This window comes from Anabrus simplex, chromosome 1 (assembly GCF_040414725.1).
Source record: "Anabrus simplex isolate iqAnaSimp1 chromosome 1, ASM4041472v1, whole genome shotgun sequence".
Lineage (NCBI taxonomy): Eukaryota > Metazoa > Arthropoda > Insecta > Orthoptera > Tettigoniidae > Anabrus > Anabrus simplex.
In genome coordinates, this window is record NC_090265.1 from 604,448,653 (window position 1) to 604,468,417 (window position 19,765).

General features: G+C 39.3%; 1 long non-coding RNA gene across 1 annotated transcript in view; it reads right to left on the reverse strand.

Moving 5' to 3' along the window:
* Window positions 1–19,765, reverse strand: part of LOC136870865 (uncharacterized) — an 882,383-nt gene that overhangs the window by 259,590 nt on the left and 603,028 nt on the right. Inside the window, exon 6 of the long non-coding RNA XR_011018019.1 lies at window positions 8,544–8,622. This is a non-coding gene — a long non-coding RNA (uncharacterized lncRNA). The remainder of the gene's footprint in view (window positions 1–8,543; window positions 8,623–19,765) is intronic.

A 19,765-nucleotide genomic window follows, 5' to 3' on the forward strand; every position in this document is an offset into this window, starting at 1 on the left:
AGGAAATCATGCTCCTGCCCGTCATGATTGGAATTGAGAAAGTTTTATAGCTTCTGAAGATGTGGCGTCTTCTTGAAAACTATTCTTGTTACCCGGTAATCATAAATTAGACACTCAAGTTGAAAGCAAGGCTCAATGGGATGAAAATTGGTTTGTCAATATCTCATTGCCTTGGGCCTGAATAAAGGAAGAAAGAAGAGACCAAGTACAGCCAGACACGCCAATAGAGTTAAGTGATGTGTAACGAAGGTGTGTTAGAAGTCATTATAGTCAGTGGTGGAGATCCAGAGTGTAACATAGGACTGGACTCTCGGTCAGACCCGGCCCTTAGCTCCCAGGGCACAGATCATTTTGGTACATCTCGTGCTGTATTACAAGTGAAGTCCACAGGATAGTAATAAAACTGATATTTAAGGATTAAGGGTAGTTGATTATTGATTTTAAAAATCAGCGTTGTTAGGCTAGATTATGAAGTGAATTATTAACAAAATGTTTAGTTTTAAAATTTGGTTTACTAATAAATTACTAAAATATATACATTTCTTCTTTCTGGCTCCGTATTAAGTTAATAATGCAAATTAAATGTATTCCTATACAAGGAATTATATATTTATTCATCTTTAATAATAATGTTATTGGATTTTCACCCCACTAACTACTTTTACGGTTTTCGGAAACGCCGAGGTGCCGGAAATTAGTCCCGCAGGAGTTCTTTTACGTGCTAGTAAATCTACTGACACGAGGCTGACGTATTTGAGTACCTTCAAATACCACCGGACTGAACCAGGAGCGAACCTGCCAAGTTGGGGTCAGAAGGCCAGCGCTTCAATCGTCTGAGCCACTCAGCCCGGCTATTCATCTTTTCAACACTACATGCGCAACTTGTAAAACACGTTTTACCGAGCTCGATAGTTGCAGTCGCTTAAGTGCGGTCAGTATCCAGTATTCAGGAGATAGTGGGTGCGAACCCCACTGTCGGCAGCCCTGAAAAGGATTTTCCGTGGGTTCACATTTCAACACCAGGCAAATGCTGCGGCTGTACCTTAAACAAGGCCATGACCTTTTCATTCCCACGTCTAGTCCTTTCCTGCCCCATCATCGCCATAAGACCTATCTATGTCGGTGCGACGTAGGGCAACTTGTAAGAGAAATGTCTGAATTCAACTATATAATTTATTTTTACCAGTCATAGGAGATAAAATTTGTTTTACATATCAACGATAACATTTAACAACATATCTCTCTTAATTTTAATGTGTTTTAATGTGAATGCTATATTTTGTCTAAGCCTTATACATCTGTAGCTGAGGAAGGACAAAATAATGACCGAATCATGTCTTACAATTTGTAACTTTTACTAAAATTGTGTAGAATTGAAAATATGGATAAATACATCATTCCTTATAAGGGAATACATTTAATAAATTATTAGTCTACAAAAATCATTCATTAAATCTCGAATATTTAGTTTAATCATTGACATTTGTGAGACAGTCCCAGAACCAAATTAGTTCTAACCTGAAGAGCCATGCAATATTCAAACATTCACAAATTTTAATCAGCATTATATTTCGTTAAATGTTATCATTGAATATGTTTTATATATAATTGATATAATAAATTACATAAAAACATTCCATTATTTAACATCCTACGGCCCTTCCATAAATGATCAAGGTAATACTGAAACAACATACATTCGAAAATATGAAAACTGGTATAAATTTACTCCATCGATGTTTGAAATCATCATTTGTTAATTGTGAATACTCCTTTTCAATATGATAATGATTGATTAGTTATAATTTGTTATTAAAAAGTATATAGTTTAACATTAAAATATTTAGAAGAGTAATAACAAATTTGTCCCCCCCCACCAACAATAAAGATCTAACATGGGTCCGGTCATATTAGGCCTACTGAACATTGGGGAGAAAAGATTTCATCGGTATAGGTTAGGAAGCTGTTGCTTGCATTGTTGCAAGAAAATATAAGTAGATCATATACGTGTGTACGTATGGTTAAACTTTTCTTTTCTTTAGTCCCTTCAAATTTCTACCTATTCTTTATATATTTGCTGTCTTACTCCTATTTTCTATTTCAGACTCCATAGCACACATTTTACAAAAGAAAGCAAGAATTCTGTACTTTTTGAAGTTGGAAATCAAATTTATAAATTACAGCAAAATAAAAAAACGCAGTTCCTTTTTACAAACATTTCTGAACTAAATTGTCGGTATAATAAGTTAATTTTAACTTTTTTACACAACATGTTAATAATTACAATAAAATCACAACGCTTAAATTCTTGATTTTAAATGTCAGAGACAACTACTTCACGTCATGCGATTTTCGAAATAGGTTTCCATTCTTTAAAAGGCTCCAATACACTGTAATTACACATTTTTAAATAAGCGTTAAAGGACGTATAGGCCTACCAACTCCACATTACTTCATAATAGTGTGCCTTTCACGACAAGGGCAGGTAAACATATTCACAGTCATGTGCTGCACTTCCTTGGATATTATTTGAACACTAACAAGTTGAAACAGAGAGGAAAACCTGCACAGAGGTGTGGTTATAGGTTAGAACAGTCTAGTGGGAAACATTAAGCCAGAAAGAAATATGTTCTCAACCTACACATGTGAGTATTTTTATTAGGCTATTGGTATGATTCTGAACTGCCCGCAGACGGTTAAGGAGAACAGTTCATCAATGTAAGTTTTTGAAAATACAGATTCTGTGAACAATGTTAGTGCTTCCATCACATTACGATCAACAACATCCATCTTAATTCTGTTTAATACGAACTTTTATATACAGTAATTAGCTATTAAATATTTCCTAATTCCATTATAATAAGATTTGTACGAAAGGATGTACGTAGTGTCTGGACTCTCCCAGTCCCACCCCCGAAAATTTTCTCCACCATTCCGAAGTCTAAGGCTATTGCTGCCTAGCAAGATGATCTATAGCTACTAGTATACCAAGCGGTTAGCGTGACAACATCCTCAGCTGTATTGCTTGGCTTCTCTGACCTGGTCCGCCACTTCTCTTATCAGACAACTCTTCAACCGATATGATTCCTTGTATGTTGTGCATTTATAGGGATATTTAAACTTTACTACTCCAGACACTAGCATGATTTGATGGTGGTGTTTAACATAACCTCTAGCGTCCTAATGTATCAAGCCAATGAACAAGTTCCAACACGATCTATGAATGGGCATAACGAAACAAGTAGTTAGAAGACGTTTTGAAGAGGCAGATTATGACAATCTTCTCTTTCTACCGCTTTTCCCACATCTTTAGGGTCATGGGTGCGAACTGTATCGCATATTTATTTATTTATTTATTTATTTATTTATTTATTTATTTATTTATTTATTTATTTATTTATTTATTTATTTATTTGGCCCAGTTTTACGGCCGGATGCCCCTCCTGATGCAACCCTATATGGAGGGATGTAAACATTACTGCGTATTTCTGTGGTGGCTGCTAGTGTAGTGCGTTGTCTGAATATTAAAATGAAAGTGTTGGGACAAACACAAACACCCAGTCTCCGAGCCAAAAGAATTTATCACACGCGATTAAAATCCCCGACACGGCCGGGATCGAACGCGGAACCTCTCTGCAAAGGCCTCAATGCTTACCATTCAGCCAGTGAGTCGGAGAGGCAGATTATGACAATTTGAAGTTTTGAACACAATTTCATTTTTAACAACTTCAATGATGCATTTTAGTTAGAATTCTTAACAACTGATAGTTCCCAATGGTCATATTATTTCAAATAACAAAACTACGGCAGGCTTGTAACTTGTGATCGTGTTATTCTGTGGAGTATTATTTTGAAATAATTGAGATATGAGTATTAGAACATCAAGAAACTGACTTTTGAAGGCATCACATATTACGCCATGCACCATTAAAGCCATTATCAAAGCCAGACATGGTTGAACAACGTACTAAAACAACCAAACCCCATGGCGCAAGAGCCCCGAAGGGCCACGGCCTACCAAGCGATCGCTGCTCAGCCCGAAGTCCTGCAGATTACAAAGTGTCGTGTGGACAGCACTACGGACCCTCTCGGACGTTATTCTTGGCTTTCAAGACCGGGGCCGCCATGTAAACAACGTACTGAATACCTCTATTTGATGACAAAATTAATTTAATTTATTCCAAATCGACTTTGAACCTATCAGGCCGTGTTACGTACATTTAGCACCCACAACCTCCCGATTTCACGTCGGTTGCTCTACCAATTGAGCTTTGGTGGCCTAGGTCATTTTTGTTCTGTTGGAAAGGACCTAAGGTACAGGTCTGGCACTACCGCCATTACACTGTAGGGTGCGTTTAATTCGCCCGTTGAGGGTCAAGTTAATTAATATTGAATTTTCATGGCCGCATTGTAATCGAAATCGACTTTCAGCCTATTTGGTCGTGTTACGTACATTTAGTACGAGTTGAACAGATGTTAATGAGCCGTACCTTGACGGCCTATAAGAGACAATCATACATATGTTTGCCATATTAAATAATTATATCGAGGGAGATTTCAGTCAGGCATTGGAAAAGTAGCAGATTACAGAACAGTTGAGACCGGAAGTCTATGGAGACAAAGTCGCTGTATGTTGCGCGACGCTTGCTTCCGACCGTGGGAAATGTTCAGCTTTACCAGAAGTTATCACATCTCGGCACGTGTAGAATTCGTTGGCTATGAGGAGTGTTCAGCCAATTAGGAAGCGAGGGTGTAGCTAATATGAATTCTGGAACGCGCAGAATTAAAATCTCAGGTTGACCAACATGGGTATCTGAGGGAAGAGTACATCGATGTAGAGAAGTCAGTTCTGTTAGTTGATGGGTTTTCCACGGGTCTGAGAGTGATAAATAATAAGGAATACGTATAGCAATTATCTGAGTCGTTATTAAGTCATCAGCAGTGTGCCTAATGTTAATTTTAATAAATATCGAAGCCATTATGGGTAACAAGCACGCTGATTGTTTGAATATTTGAACATACGGGAATCCCCTAGCTACAATGGCGTTGGCTATGTTACTTCAGCGTCCCACTCATCGGGAGCGTCCTTCTTATTGTGTGAGTTGCCGTGAAGTGAACATCGTTCCAGACTGCTCTTTTATATGTGTGCGAATGCTGCCACGTGGGCAGAAATCTAACAGTGTAAGGTCTTATCGACCAAAATCTGTGCACATACTTGTGAAAAGTGTTAAGTAAACTGGGTGCAGTGATAAATTGCCAATTGCGCTATGTCGCAAACTCTTATTCTAAAGTAATAGACGGTAATGTCAGCCGCAGACTGGTGATTGAGTGAGAGACGGTCATCCGCATTGTACTTACGGGTCGGTCGTGTATCGCGAAGGACTTTCGTATCGAACCGCGACCCGCTCCAAATGACTGTATTTAAACCCTAACAGTGTGTTTGTGCTGTTATATTGACGTTGGCATAAATTAATGCCGACAGAGAGTTTATTCGGCACTTGCAGACAGAGCGGTGAAAAGGTATTTACTAGAAGTCTTGTGTGTAGCAGTGTACAGGAACATACATCAAGAAGATGGCACATCCTTTAGAAGAAAGAAGATTGTTTCCATGTGTTGAAAACGTGTTGAGGATGGAGTAGAACACCACCGGAGCAGGAATGTGAACTGCTACCGATGTCCAGATAGTTGCCAAGATGAGGCGCATGTTTTAAGTAAATGGCATGTTATATGAATTATGATTGATACTTGTGAGGCTTAGTGTAGGGATTTTCTTTAATGTAAATTTTGCCGGACGGCATGTGTTCATTTCACATTTGTGATGCTGTAAATGTGGATAGGAGGGATTCGCATGATTTCACTATTTTTCTTTTACTTTATGATTAGTTAGATGGGATATTGAGGGAGGATTTATTTTGCTCTATTGGTGTCAGGTATGCACGTTACCTAGCTTAAGGTTATTCCTATATTTTTGTATGTTAGAGATAGAATGATTAGATTGCCGAAATCATCCACTTTCCGAGTTACACACTTGCGGCGTTGAAACTAAATTTTATTTTCCCATTTAGAAAGATTAGTAATAGATAGGATCCATGACGCATGTATTTCAGGAGCTGTGGCACGTGTATATGCAACGTTGAATAGAAAATATTATTCTAATGTGGGTTGAAAACTGTTTCGTACAATGATTTGAGAGGGAATCGAACCCGGATTTATTATGAGAAAGGCTGATGAGATTATGAGATATACAAGAGAGTTTAATGCATGCTGAAATATGAAGTTGATTATTTAGGCAGATGGCATGCCTGATGATGTTATAAGAATTGTGTGCAGCGAGAATAGGCCTGTGATTGTATTCTGAGATGATATTGAGAATCAGAATTGACGTGAAATTAATGTCAGGCCAGTGAATATGATGTGTGTGTGTTGAATTATAATAGCATGCTGGCAAGAAATACGATTGTGTATGTGAATCTCCGAGCAGTTTTGGAGATACGAGCTCGCCTTACAAGTTAGCTTATCAGCCGCGTTTATATAGACAGTGCGAAATGAGATGTTGTTTCCGTAATACAATCTTGTCGAAACAGTGACCAAGTCCTCAGAGCAGTATTGAGTTTTAAAATTTCTATTCAGCCCACTGCAAAGCAGGAAATATGTGACAGATGAATGGCACTATCTGGTGCGCAAATGCAGCAGAGGAATGCAATATTGCCCATTGCTTTCCACATGTTTGTTAAAGTATATTATTTGTGTTCTCTTACAGGCTGGTGTTTTGTGTAACGTCATGTTGTTTTTGATATGTTGTCTTGTTGTTTAATGGGGAACAGCCCGAGTGCTGAGTGAATGTTTGTGGTCAATCTAGTTCTTACTAGATCCTTTGGTAAACCGCGTTTCACGTCGAGTCAGTGCAGTATATAAGTTTTCCCCTACCTGATTCAATGTAAAAATTTGAGATACTTTAATTATGTTGTGATTATTGTAAATATAGCGTAGGAAAATGCCACTAGTATTTTTCGTAGTTCATATCATGTCCCATTGCGTCTTAATTTTCGTTTAAAGATAACTATTGCGTCAACTTCCCTGAATTTCAATCCGTATTATGGTGATACTTAAAATCGTGTTACTCCATACGAATATGAACACTCGACAATAATGTGAAGATATTTTGAAGCTCACAAATATTTTTAATGTTGTGATTTTGAACTTTCATTTATCATTTATTCAATTTGCGTAGTTAACGCTTGTTGTTCATACTTATTTCAATTTTATTTCAATGCAAATTTCATACTCGTTTCATTATTTGGATTTTTATTTGTGACAGTATGATTCGGGGTTATTTTATGGAATATCTTACCCCATATCAGTGTTTCACATTCGAGATAAACCTCCATTATTCCTGTCACATACTTATAGTTAAGTGATATACTTCGACATTTAGCCTTACCCTCGACAATCAACCCACTTCTCTGCCCAACCCTGAGTTATTCAGGAAATGGAGGCATCGTCCTAGAGGGTTATGACGCCTGGGTACGGTACATTAAGTACAGAACAAAAATGGCCAACCGGACACCAGTGGGATCCGAACCAACAACCTCTTGATTTCGCGTCGGTTGCTCTACCAATTGAGCTATGGAGGCCTAGGTTTTCTGTGTTCTGTCGCAAAGAATTTAAGCTACAAGTCTGGCACTACCACCATCACACTGTAGAGTGCGTTTAAGTCGCCTGTTGAGGGCCAAGTCAATGAATATGCGGTCGTGAAAATTCAATATTAATCGACTTAAACGCACTCTACAATGTGATGGAGGTAGTGCTAGACCTGTAGCTTAGATCCTTTACAACACAACACAGATGACCTAGGCCACCATAGCTCAATTGGTCGTGAAAGTTCAATATTCATTGACTTGGCTCTCAACGGGCGACTTAAACGCACTCTACAGTGTGATGGCGGTAGCACCAGACCTGTAGCTTAGATCCTTTCCAACAGAACAAAGATGACGTAGGCCACCATAGCTCAATTGGTAGAGGAACCGACGCGAAATCGGGAGGTTGTTGGTTCGGATCCCACTGGTGCCCGGTTGGCCATTTCTGTTCTGTACTTAACATCTGTTCATCCGTACTAAATGTACGTAACACGACCTAATAGGTTGAAAGTCGATTTCGATTACAATGCGGTCGTGAATATTCAATATTCATTAATTTAATTTAATATAAAACTATGTTCTAAATGTTACTTAAATCGTTTGAAAAGTTTATTGTCTTATGAAATTGAGAATAAGACCAAAATCCCTAATTTAATTCATCGGCGTTATATGTCGTTTCAGTAATAAAACTCTCGTTGAGATATGTTAAACTGGAATTTAGCAAAGAAACTGGATGGAATCCACTCACGGACCGTGAGTTGGAAATTTTATGTTGAAGGTAACTTCCATGGACACATACAGCTAGGCACCGACAAATATATTTGTATGATATGTTAACAAAATGCTTAAATTTTACTCAATAAATATTTATGCAGAAAGTGAAAATTATAGATAATTTGTACTTACAAAACTCATGAAACGAAGTCGGCCGATGAATGTTCGTCCACCTTTGATGTTGAAATCACGATTACCTGATGGATGGACTCTATAACAAAAATCATAATTATATAATTAGTTGGCCTATATTGCACCCATATGGCGATTCTACGAAGGGTGCAATATATAGGATTATATCAGAAAGGCAAAATTACGACATTATAGCACAGTAGTTAAAACACAAGCACTTTATGCAACTGAAACTATTGTAATTGGTGGCAAATCTCGAATAAGAGGGATCGAAAAACACGAAATGAAAGTCTTAAGAAAAATCTTAGGACCAAAATGTGAAAAAGGAATGTGGATTTTTAAAAAAAAAATCACATGAAGTCCATCAAGTTACAGAAGAATCACAGATTCAATCAGGAAACGGCGATTACAATATGATTACTGATATAGAATGGATTATAATACGCTCACAAATAAAATTTAAACTTAGACTTATCAATGAAGAATCATAAAAATTGGCTAAAAGAAATCTGCGCAAACCTAAATGAAATTGCCATTAATGAAGACACCATTCAAGATACAATAACATTCAGAATCTTAACTCACAAACACAAATTATCTGTAAAGCTCACCCGACTAAAAACAGGATGGACTGCATAATGTTAAAAAGGAACACAGCGAGAGGATGAAGAGAAATTGGAAAGAGAAGAAAAAAGCGAAAAAGTGCTAATAAGTTCTTTTTTTTGTTTTTGCTATTTGCTGTACGTCGCACCGACACAGATAGGTCTTATGGAGACGATGAGTTAGGAAAGGCCAAGGAATGGGAAGCAAGTGGCCGTGGCCTTAATTAAGGTACAGCCTCGGCATTTGCCTGTTGTGAAAATGGTAAACGACGGAAAACCCTCTCGAGGGCTGCCGACAGTGGGATTCGAAACCACTATCTCCCGGATGCAAGCACACAGCCTGGCGCCCCTAACCGCACGGCCAACTCGCCCGGTGCTAATAAGGTCAAACGCGCTCCTTAGTTGGGCAGAACGAATCAAAAATAATGCCCGCACGTATAAATATTTGCTAAATAACGTCACAGAACAAGTATATAGTATTTTCATGAACCCTACAATAATATCAATACTAAGTTGACCGAGCGAGTTGGCTGTGCCGTTAGGGGCGCGCAGTTTAGAGCTTGCATTCAAGTGACCGTGGTTTCGGACCCCACCGTCGGCAACCCTGAAGATGGTTTTCCGCTATTTATCCTTAATTAATTAAGGTCACGGCTGCTTCCTTCCCACACCTAGCCCTTTCCTATTCCTTCATCGCCGTAAGACCTATCATTGTCGGTGTGACGTAAAGCAACTTAAAAAATAATTTGTTTAAAATATCGTTAATTTGCACTATTTTTGTTCTTGAACTGCGTTCTTATTGGGCATTATCAAAACGAGGTTTCAATATATCGGGTTCTTTCATAAGGGGCAGTGAAATGAAAACGGGCCATCTTGCAAGAAGTACAGTACCTCAAAATTTATCGCTAGAACTGTTAAGACTCCCACTGGGTGATGAGACAGCTAATTTAATTCTTGATAAAGATAGTGGGCTGTTGACTGAACCACATCTGTTCCCAGTCACACACGTCGTCATCCGACGCAAACCGATGTCCACGAACGTCTTTCTTCATCTCGAACATGGAGCCACAATCAATGCACAGTGCTATGAAGAGACACTGCAGAAACTGACGCGCGCATTAAAATCAAATCGTCCCGGTTTTCTATAAGAATGGCATAAACATTCTTCATGAAAACGCCTGCCAACTCAGAATTTTAAGAGATCCCCATGAGTTTTCCACATCTTTTCACATCACTTTCACTTGACTGCCTCTTATGCATGATATGCCCGATTTCGGAATGAAATGGTATACCAGTATTAATAATATTATTATTTTCTTTACGTCCCATTAACTACTTTTACAGTTTTAACACCACCATCAAACCATGCTAGAGTCTGGAGTAGTACAGTTTAAATACCCCTATAAATGCACAACATACATGGAATCAATTGAGTTGTAGTCAACGGTGTAATCTGCTTTTCTGGAACAGAAACATTAACTGAAGAGTGGCATATGATGAAAATGTATGTCACCTAAAACTCGTCGCCGATCTGCCCAATGGCTGTGTCGCATTATTAAGTTCCATCAACGGTCAAATGTAGCCCTTCACAGACTGTTTGAATTCCACCGATGGCTCTAGCTATAATTGCCCTATTGTTATATCCTCAATTACAATCATTTTAATTATGCAACTGCATATTTTATAATATATATATACACATAGCCTGTTTCTAGTCATTCGACCGGGTCAGGAATGGAATGAATGAAGCCCCCATCTAGCGACGAGGATAGGAATTGTGCCAGCTGCCGAAGTCTGTCGCACTGCTCCTGGGCAATGTTTAATGACTGAAGGATGAAATGAAATGATACTGGAGAGTATTGCTGGAATGAAAGATGACAGGGAAAATTAGAGTACCCGGAGGGAAATCTCTCCCGCCTCCGCTTTGTCCAGCACAATTCTCACGTGGAGTGACCGGAATTTGAACCACGGAACCTAGCGGTGAGAGGTTGGCGAGCTGTCGCCTGAGCCACGGAGGATCATATTTCATATGCTCAGTAATATAAACAACATCATCTTTTTTAGACGTCCCCGTATAATTTTACAGCTACTGAAGCAATCGTTCCCTATTGGTCTGCGAACATCAAAGCTAGTGACAAAACCCATTGTTCTAACACGTCTGGTTTGCGTACCATAGCATAAAGTTTCTCTGAGTGAACCATCGTGGAGCGGGGAACTGTTTCTTATCAGACCAACTATGTAAGTACTGTAAATATATTTTGAATAACAATAGTTCTACTGCTCTATTAGTTCTTTCTCTTACATTACTTTAATTTGATCATCGGTGCAATTCAATAACTTTTGAGGTCAAAGGATAGTGGACATTTGCAAACTCCTCCAGCCATCGATGCAACAAAATATCGGCTACCGCTGCGGCCTTATAACAGATGTCGAAACCGGTCATTCATACGAGATCAATAATCTATATATATAAAATAAGAGTTTTGTCTGTACATTGCTCAGAATTTGAAAATAATGGTATTTCTGTATCGGTCATGTCCATAGTAACAAGAAAATGCACTTTTTGCTTTTCCGTAATTTCTGTCTGTCTGTCTATCTGTCTGTCTGTCTGTATGTACACGCATCACGAGAAAACGGCTGGAGAGAATTTAATGAAAATCGGTATGTGAAGTCGGGGGATGAGCCTCTACAATCTAGGCTATAAATAATTTTACTCACGCTGAGTGAAATGGTAGTTTAGGGGAAGGACTAAAATTGAATTTTCAACTATTTATCTTATTAGTGGTCTAATGAAAATCGGTATGTGAAGTCGGGGGATGAGCCTCTCCAATGTAGGCTATAAATCATTTTACTCACGCTGAGTGAAATGGTAGTTTAGGGGAAGGCCTGAAATTGAATGATCAACTATTTATGTTATTAGTGGTCGTATTTTGAAGAAAATGGGTATGAAAAGTTGGGGAATAAGTTCCTACAATCTAGGCTATCAATAATTGTATTCCCGCTGAGAAAAATGGTAGTTTAGGGTAAGGCCTCAAATTTAATTCTCAAATATTGTTATTAGTAGTCCTATCTTGATGAAAATCGGTATGCAAAGTCAGGAAATAAGTCGCTATAGTCTGGGCTGTAAATTATTTTATTCACGCTGAGTGAAATGGTAGTTTAGGGGAAGGCCTAAAATGTAATTCTCAAATATTTCTTATTAGAGGTTTAATCGATGAATGCTACATAACTAAGGTTATATAGTATTCAATTTCCTATTATTCATGTCTTATACATTGTTACCGTACTGGCTATGATTACAAATATATTCATGAATTTGGATTTTTGTTACTAAGTCCATATCAGCGCCGAGTAACAGTATTTAATGAAAATCGGTATGTAAAGTCGGAGAATAAGAAACTACAGTTTACGTTATAAAATATTTTACAAATCACCGAGTCGAAAGAAAACTAAATGTGAAGGCCTACAATATAGAAAGCTCATAACATTGATCAACAATACCATTACATTGACCATTGTTTGCCGTGATGTGCTTTGTGTCTTCTGTTGCCCCCATCTCCGGTAGATATGATTACTGCTGCGTACAGAGTACTTTTTATTTGATTTACGTCGCACCGACATAGATAGATTTTATGGCGATGATGGGATAGGAAAGGGCTAGGAGTGACTTAGGCCTTAATTAAGGTACAGGCCCATTATTTGACTGGTGTGAAAGTGGGAAACCATAGAATACCATCTTCAGCACTGCCGACAATGGGTTTCGAATCCACTATCTCTCGGATGTAAGCTCACAGCTGCGCACCGCTAACCACACGGTCAACTCGCCCAGTCGTACAGAGTGTAACAGCCTGCCTGAATATTGATGGGAAGTAGCTGGGGAGTTAGAAATCTTTCTTCTTTAGCATGCCATTCCCCTGGTTTATAAATTTTCTGGTACTGCTGGTACGTAACACACTGGATCATCATAGCATTCGGGCTATTCAATCCCTACTCTGAGGCACTGATTGGAATGAACAGTGTGCATATTTAGCAGAATAATGGCAGATGAGTGTTCATGGCAATCTGCAGCCTGGTCATCCCAGCTCTGGAACTTTGGACTATTAGATTGGCACCGCAATCTAACCGCAGCACTGTTCGTTAAAAGTAATAAAACGTGCGGCTTTCCATTTGATCGAGTATTTTATATGATAGCATTGCTTTTAATCGCTACATTCATACTTACGTTTTTGTAATGACCTATGTTGATTTCAGTTAGGAAAACCACAAAGTCAGTCTTTCTGAGAATCCCGTAGCGAAGCACGGGTACATCAGCTAGTCTTATAAAATAAGTTGTTCGTGTCTGTTTGTTTGTTTGTTCCACCATCACGTCGAAACGGCTGGATATATCTCAACCAAACTTCATATTTAGAGTATACTCACCCCGGGGAAGGTTTCGATATGCATATCATTTTAAAATCTTTGAAAAGACGGGGGTTTTATAGGAAAACCACAACGGTTTTATTTTCTCTTATACTATTATAGGCAAAATATCGAATTTGTCGTATAAGGACGAGGCAAAGCTCAAATTAATCCTCTTGACGCAAAGAACAAAACTCGGTAAGCCCTACGGGCCCGAAAATCATGTTTTAAGGCCCTAAAACCAACCGTTACGGAGATATTGGCACCACACTACTCCTGCTCTAAGAATCGGATAAAGAAATGAACTGCCGTAACCATGGCGACGTCAGTTGCAGGATTCTAGAGCAGTGAGAGTATGTATGTACGTTTGGGCATAGCCGCCAACCAAAATGGGAACAAATAAGACTTAATATCTGGAAAAATATACTCTTGTGTAAGGCACTCATAGGACTCATTTGGGCGGGGATGGAAAGGGGGTGAAGTACGGGTATAAAATCTTACTATATATAGAAATGGAAGTGTGTGTGTAAATGACATCTCCTCCTAAACCACTGGAGCAATTTTAACCAAACTTGGTACACGTATTACTTACTATCGGGAGACGAGCACTGTGGGGGGTAAGCCATCCCTAGCGCCCTTAAGAGAGAGGGTCAGGGGGGTAGTTACAATAATAATCGAGAATAGTGTCGAATTCATAGTTTTCGGGGTCGCTGAGTTGAAAAGTAATACTCTAGAATTTTTTTAAAGTCCAGCCCCCTTTTAGGTGGGGTGCAAAGAGGGGGGGGGGCTGAGATATAGAAATAATTAAAAACAGTTTCGAATCCATATTTTCAGGGTCTCTGAGATGAATAGTATTACTCCGAATTTTTTAAAGTCCAAGTAGGGAGCGAAGGGGGTGAGATATAAAATTAATCGAAAAACTACATATAAAATATTATCTTCTTCTTCTTACTATATATAAAAATTGATGTATGTGTGTGCGTGGGTGTGTGGGTGTGGGTGTGTGGGTGTATGGGTGTGGGTGTGTAAATGATACATCTCCTCCTAAACCACTGGAGCAATTTCACCAAACTTGGTACACTTATCAATTAGTATCAGGAGACAAACCGCGTGAGGGTAAGACACCCCTAGCACCCTTATGGGCAGGGGCGAGGGGGGTGGTATGAAAATAATCTAGAATGTTATCGAATCCATAGTTTTCGTGGTAGCTGAAATAATTAGTGACTGAGGGGGAGTGAGATATAAAAATAATAGAAAACAGTGTCGAATCTACAGTTTTCTGGGTCACTGAGATGAATGGTGACAATCCAGATTTTATATCTCTTAGTGGTGGAGGGCGGGAGGGGGACAGTCTCATTGACAGTTGAAATCATGTACATCGTATCTATAGTGCGACGGCTAAATACATATAGTTATCACTTATTAATTTTTGACAGGATCAAATACTTCCCAGTCGATTCGAGCTTCCATAAGGACGAAGTTTTACTCGAAAACTAAATAATCTAAAACTTGAAATCAAACACATCTAAATGATTTGAAAACTACATAATAGATCATAACATATCAATCTGCAAGTCAAAAAGGAATTCTATAAAAATTCACATCACACATAACTAACTGGTAATGCAAATCTTAAAGGTAAATATTCAGAAACTATCCGGGCAACGCCGGGTACTACAGCTAGTCGTGAATGTTTGGATTTGAGCACAGTGGGTATCATTCACTGTTCATTACTGCTAAGAAGTACCGCTCCCAGCTGGAAAAAAAATGCATTAGAAATTAGGTGCTGACGGACTTAGACTGGTAAACACGGATGGAGTCACAATGGCTAATGACAACGCGTAACCACATGTATCGAGAACGACAGTGTAACAATCACAAAACTTTCACTATGACATTCTATCTCTTCCACCATACTCATTAGACCTTTTGCCAAAGGACTGCCACATTAAAAAAATGGTTCTCCGATTTGACAGGAAGCAGCTCAACAACGACTCGCTTTCGAAAAAATTATTACGTCCCTACCATTGTACTTTTACGAAACAGGCGTGTTCAAAAGGACAAACTGGGGCAAATATTCGTTTATAGGAATAGGAATTAGGGATTGGTATAACATAGCCAGGGAGATGTTAGACAAATTTCCGACTTCTGTGAAAAGACTAGGTGAGCAGTTGATAGAGAATCTACCACCTGGGTGTCAGCGCTGAATGCAGGTCAGTGGTGGATGATTATGAAGATTTTGAGTAGCCATAGTGTTCGTATGCTTTCAAGTAATATGATATTCTGCAGGAGATAGCCAATGCTTAACTGCACGTCGAGTTCTCAGCCCGAGGGCTGGTCGGCTCGTCAACAGCTCTACCATCCCATGTCACAAAAGTGTACGTGCCACTGACGAAGCGTACACACAGGAAGTAACAAAGTATAGCCTTCTCCTAACAGACCACGGAGACCTTTTGGGAAGTGGAAGGTAACGGTATCCACTACTCGGCACTAAGAAGGATAGCATGGTTTACTCCAAATCCGGCCATCTTTACCCTCAGGAATGTATAGGCTGTGCGAAACTAAGTCCTCTCAATTTTTCAATGTCACGAAGGAGAATCGAACTTTAGTTCTTTTGGGTGATCCGACCACGCCTTTACCACCAAAACTAATCAGCCACTATATGAAGCATCAAAAAATCGAAGCAATATTTGCGTCCTTTCTGAAGAAAGATGGTTATTTTGCCTCGAAAGGAATGAAGCCATGGCGCCAGAGCGTAAAGTACGCTGAAAGTTGTGGAACTAGACATGACTCACTCACTCACCTCGCGTCCAAATGGAAGAGACTCAAATAATGAATAAACAATGAAGCTTCTTCTGGTGGTGGTGTTGTTATTTTTATTACAATGCTGTTGCTCTTTGCCAAGATGCCATAAGAGCCTATGTCCATAAGACGTCGGGAGCGGGTGGTGGGGGAGATCGTGGATCTAAATGAGGAACATCATGTCAGAAAAGCATAGGCTAGTATTTAAACTCTTTTGTTTGAAATAAAATTTATCACCGTTCTATCCCGTTGTCGTATCGGGAATTAGTAAGACCACACATTGCGAGCTAACAAGATATATACCTGCCAACTTGAGAACTTGTCTGTCTTCCAAACAAATTATAATACTCCTAGCAGACATTTCAGAAAATACGGGATTCTGGCGTTTGCTTCTAGAAATTTAATGAAATAAAAGTCTCCTGTAATATATCTATATAACTTTAAAAGAAACATAGGTGCATAAGAACAAAACATATTGGAACGTTTCTCACAAGATGGCATAAAATTAAGGTGGAAGTTCTTTTCTGCTTCTTTTTCTTCCTTACATCGGCGCCGAAAGATTAGTTAGCTTCGTCGTTCCAATAAAGCACACATTTCTGCCGGCGACAGAATGGTATAGTTAACGAGCAAAGGCGTCACGAATATTATACGGCCCCACCTGCAGGAAACAAAATTAGGTCCTATCAAAGAAACTGTATAAAAACCTATCAGTAACACACACACATTTAACTACAACAGATACTTCAATGCAATCTATATCCATGTAATATGTACGTAACTAATTCCTTAATTAATGGATTTTATTTTGAAAGCTACCTATATTGTATGGATTGAAATATAACGTGAATAAATATGTGTTTCTGTCTTTTCTCTTTACATACTTAAAACTTACATTAGATTCTGAAGAAACTGAACCATGAAACGTGTTCTCTTCAATGCAAAGGCATTGTCGACTTCAATGATATCAATTTAATTAATTTCGTGTGACTATTTCTAGCGAGTGCAGCCCTTGTAAGGTAGGCCCTCCGATGAGGGTGGGCGGCATCTGCCATTTGGGGGTAACTGCGTGCTATTGTGGTGGAGGATAGTGTTATATGTGGTGTGTGAGTTGCAGGGATGCTGGGGACAGCACAAACACCCAACCCTCAGGCCAATGGAATTAACTAACGGAGGTTAAAATCCCTGACCCGGCTAAGAATCGAATCCGGGACCCTCTGAACAGAAGGCCAGTGCGCTGACCGTTCAACCAACGAGTCAGAAAATGATATCAATGGATTGATGACTCATTCGATGCTGAGTTCACAGACTCTTGGGTCATAACAATTCGTAGGTACAAATATTGAAGCTCTTCAGGCCTCTTCACTTAAGAAGTTATCGTAGCAGTGAGCTCATTACTTGGATTGCTACACCTCTCCAAGACTCTGGCTGCTAGTGCACCGTTGAGACACCACTTATGTAATTTAACGCAGTGACGGTGCACTAGGGGAGGTATGTGCCTCCACTTGTATAAATGCCTGCCTTTGGCCTTTATATCAAAAAGTAGTTCCGAGGAGGAAACCGGAAACGGTTCTCCTAGTGCACGGTCACTGCATTGTCCCCAATAGGAAGCTTGTAGTGGTGTCTCAACGGCGCAATCCAACTTTTTGTTTTCAATTGGCTTTACGTCGCACCGACACAGATAGGTCATATGGCGACGATAGGATAGGAAGGGACTAGGAGTGGGAAGGAAATGGCCGTGGCCTTAATTAAGGTACAGCCCCGGCACTTGCCTGGTATGAAAATGGGAAACTACTGAAAACCATCTTCAGGGCTGCCCACAGTGGGGTTCGAACTCACTATCTCCCGGATGCAAGCTCACAGCTGCGCGCTCCTAACAGCATGGCCAACTCTCCCGGCAGCAATCCAACTGGTGTGCTAGCTGCTACAGTGGGGCGAAACGCTGGTAGTTTCAAGATTGGAAAAAGGCATTTGCAATCAATTATAGTGTTTATGGTTTCCTCCTGGGAACTTAATTTTTTGATATTCCATAGGTAGTTCTTTATAAGTGTCAATTTCGAAAATGATCGTTTTGCGGAAGAAAAAGCAACAGGAATAATTAGATCTATTGATATTTTTATAATAATAATAATAATAATAATAATAATAATAATAATAATAATAATAATAATAATAATAATAATAATAATAATTTGCACCGAGCTCGATAGCTGCAGTCGCTTAAGTGCGGCCAGTATTCGGGAGATATTAGGTTCGAATCCCACTGTCGGCAGCCCTGAAGATGGTTTTCCGTGGTTTCCCATTTTCACACCAGGCAAATGCTGGGGCTTTACCTTAATTAAGGCCACGGCCGCTTCCTTCCCAGTCTTAGCCCTTTCCTGTCCCTTCGTCGCCATAAGACCTATTTGTGTCGGTGCGACGTAAAGCCAATAACAAAAAAAAAAAAATTGCAACCACTTGCAATCATCCAACAATTACTTACATACACGATGTCACCTTTCCCATGCATAGTGGCATTCAGATAAAGTTATTAATTTTTTTTTTGTGCTAGTTGTTTTACGTCGCACCGACACAGATAGGTCTTACGGCGACGATGGAACAGGAAAGGGCTAGGAGTGGGAAGGAAGCGGCCGTGGCCTTAATTAAGGTACAGCCCCAGCATTTGCCTGGTGTGAAAATGGGAAACCACGGAAAACCATTTTCAGGGCTGCCGACAGTGGGATTCGAACCTACTATCTCCCGAATACTGGATACTGGCCGCACTTAAGCGACTGCAGCTATCGAGCTCGGTGATAAAGTTATTTAATCATTTATTTACTTTTCTTGGGAGATATGCGGGCCACACAAACCCGCAGGCCTTGCAGGCCCTAACGTTACGTCACTATTAACAAACCGAAAACGCTAGAATAAAACCTTCATATATGTAACAGGGTCTTTATCAAAGAATCGAATTATTCCTCCATTTCCACTGTAGTGAGCATGCTAATATGATCTTGTGTTTCATGAAACGAGAGAATTTTGCCTGAATAATGTGGATTCACCTAGAATGGACATTAAAAAACCTTCACGAAATCTTTACGACAAATAAACGATACAGGTATGTAAACATTTAATTGATTGTTTAGCTCATGGCTACAATGACCAAACCGATATAAAAATATTAAGGAATTCAACGAATCAACAACTCCATTTCACCAAAACATTATCATTTTCCTGGCATCACTTTATTATCGTAAGTACGCGCAATTGTTTTTATAAAAATTCATTAGAAAAGTGCACTGAAATATCTTCAGTAATACATTTGACTAGACGGTACAATCAACGGTCTTGTTCCAATGAAGCCAGAAGCCAACATGTTGGAAGACTGGAGTCCTCAGTGTTTAAACACAAAATAATAAGGTATTTCCCGAGCCGGAAGCTTTGTTC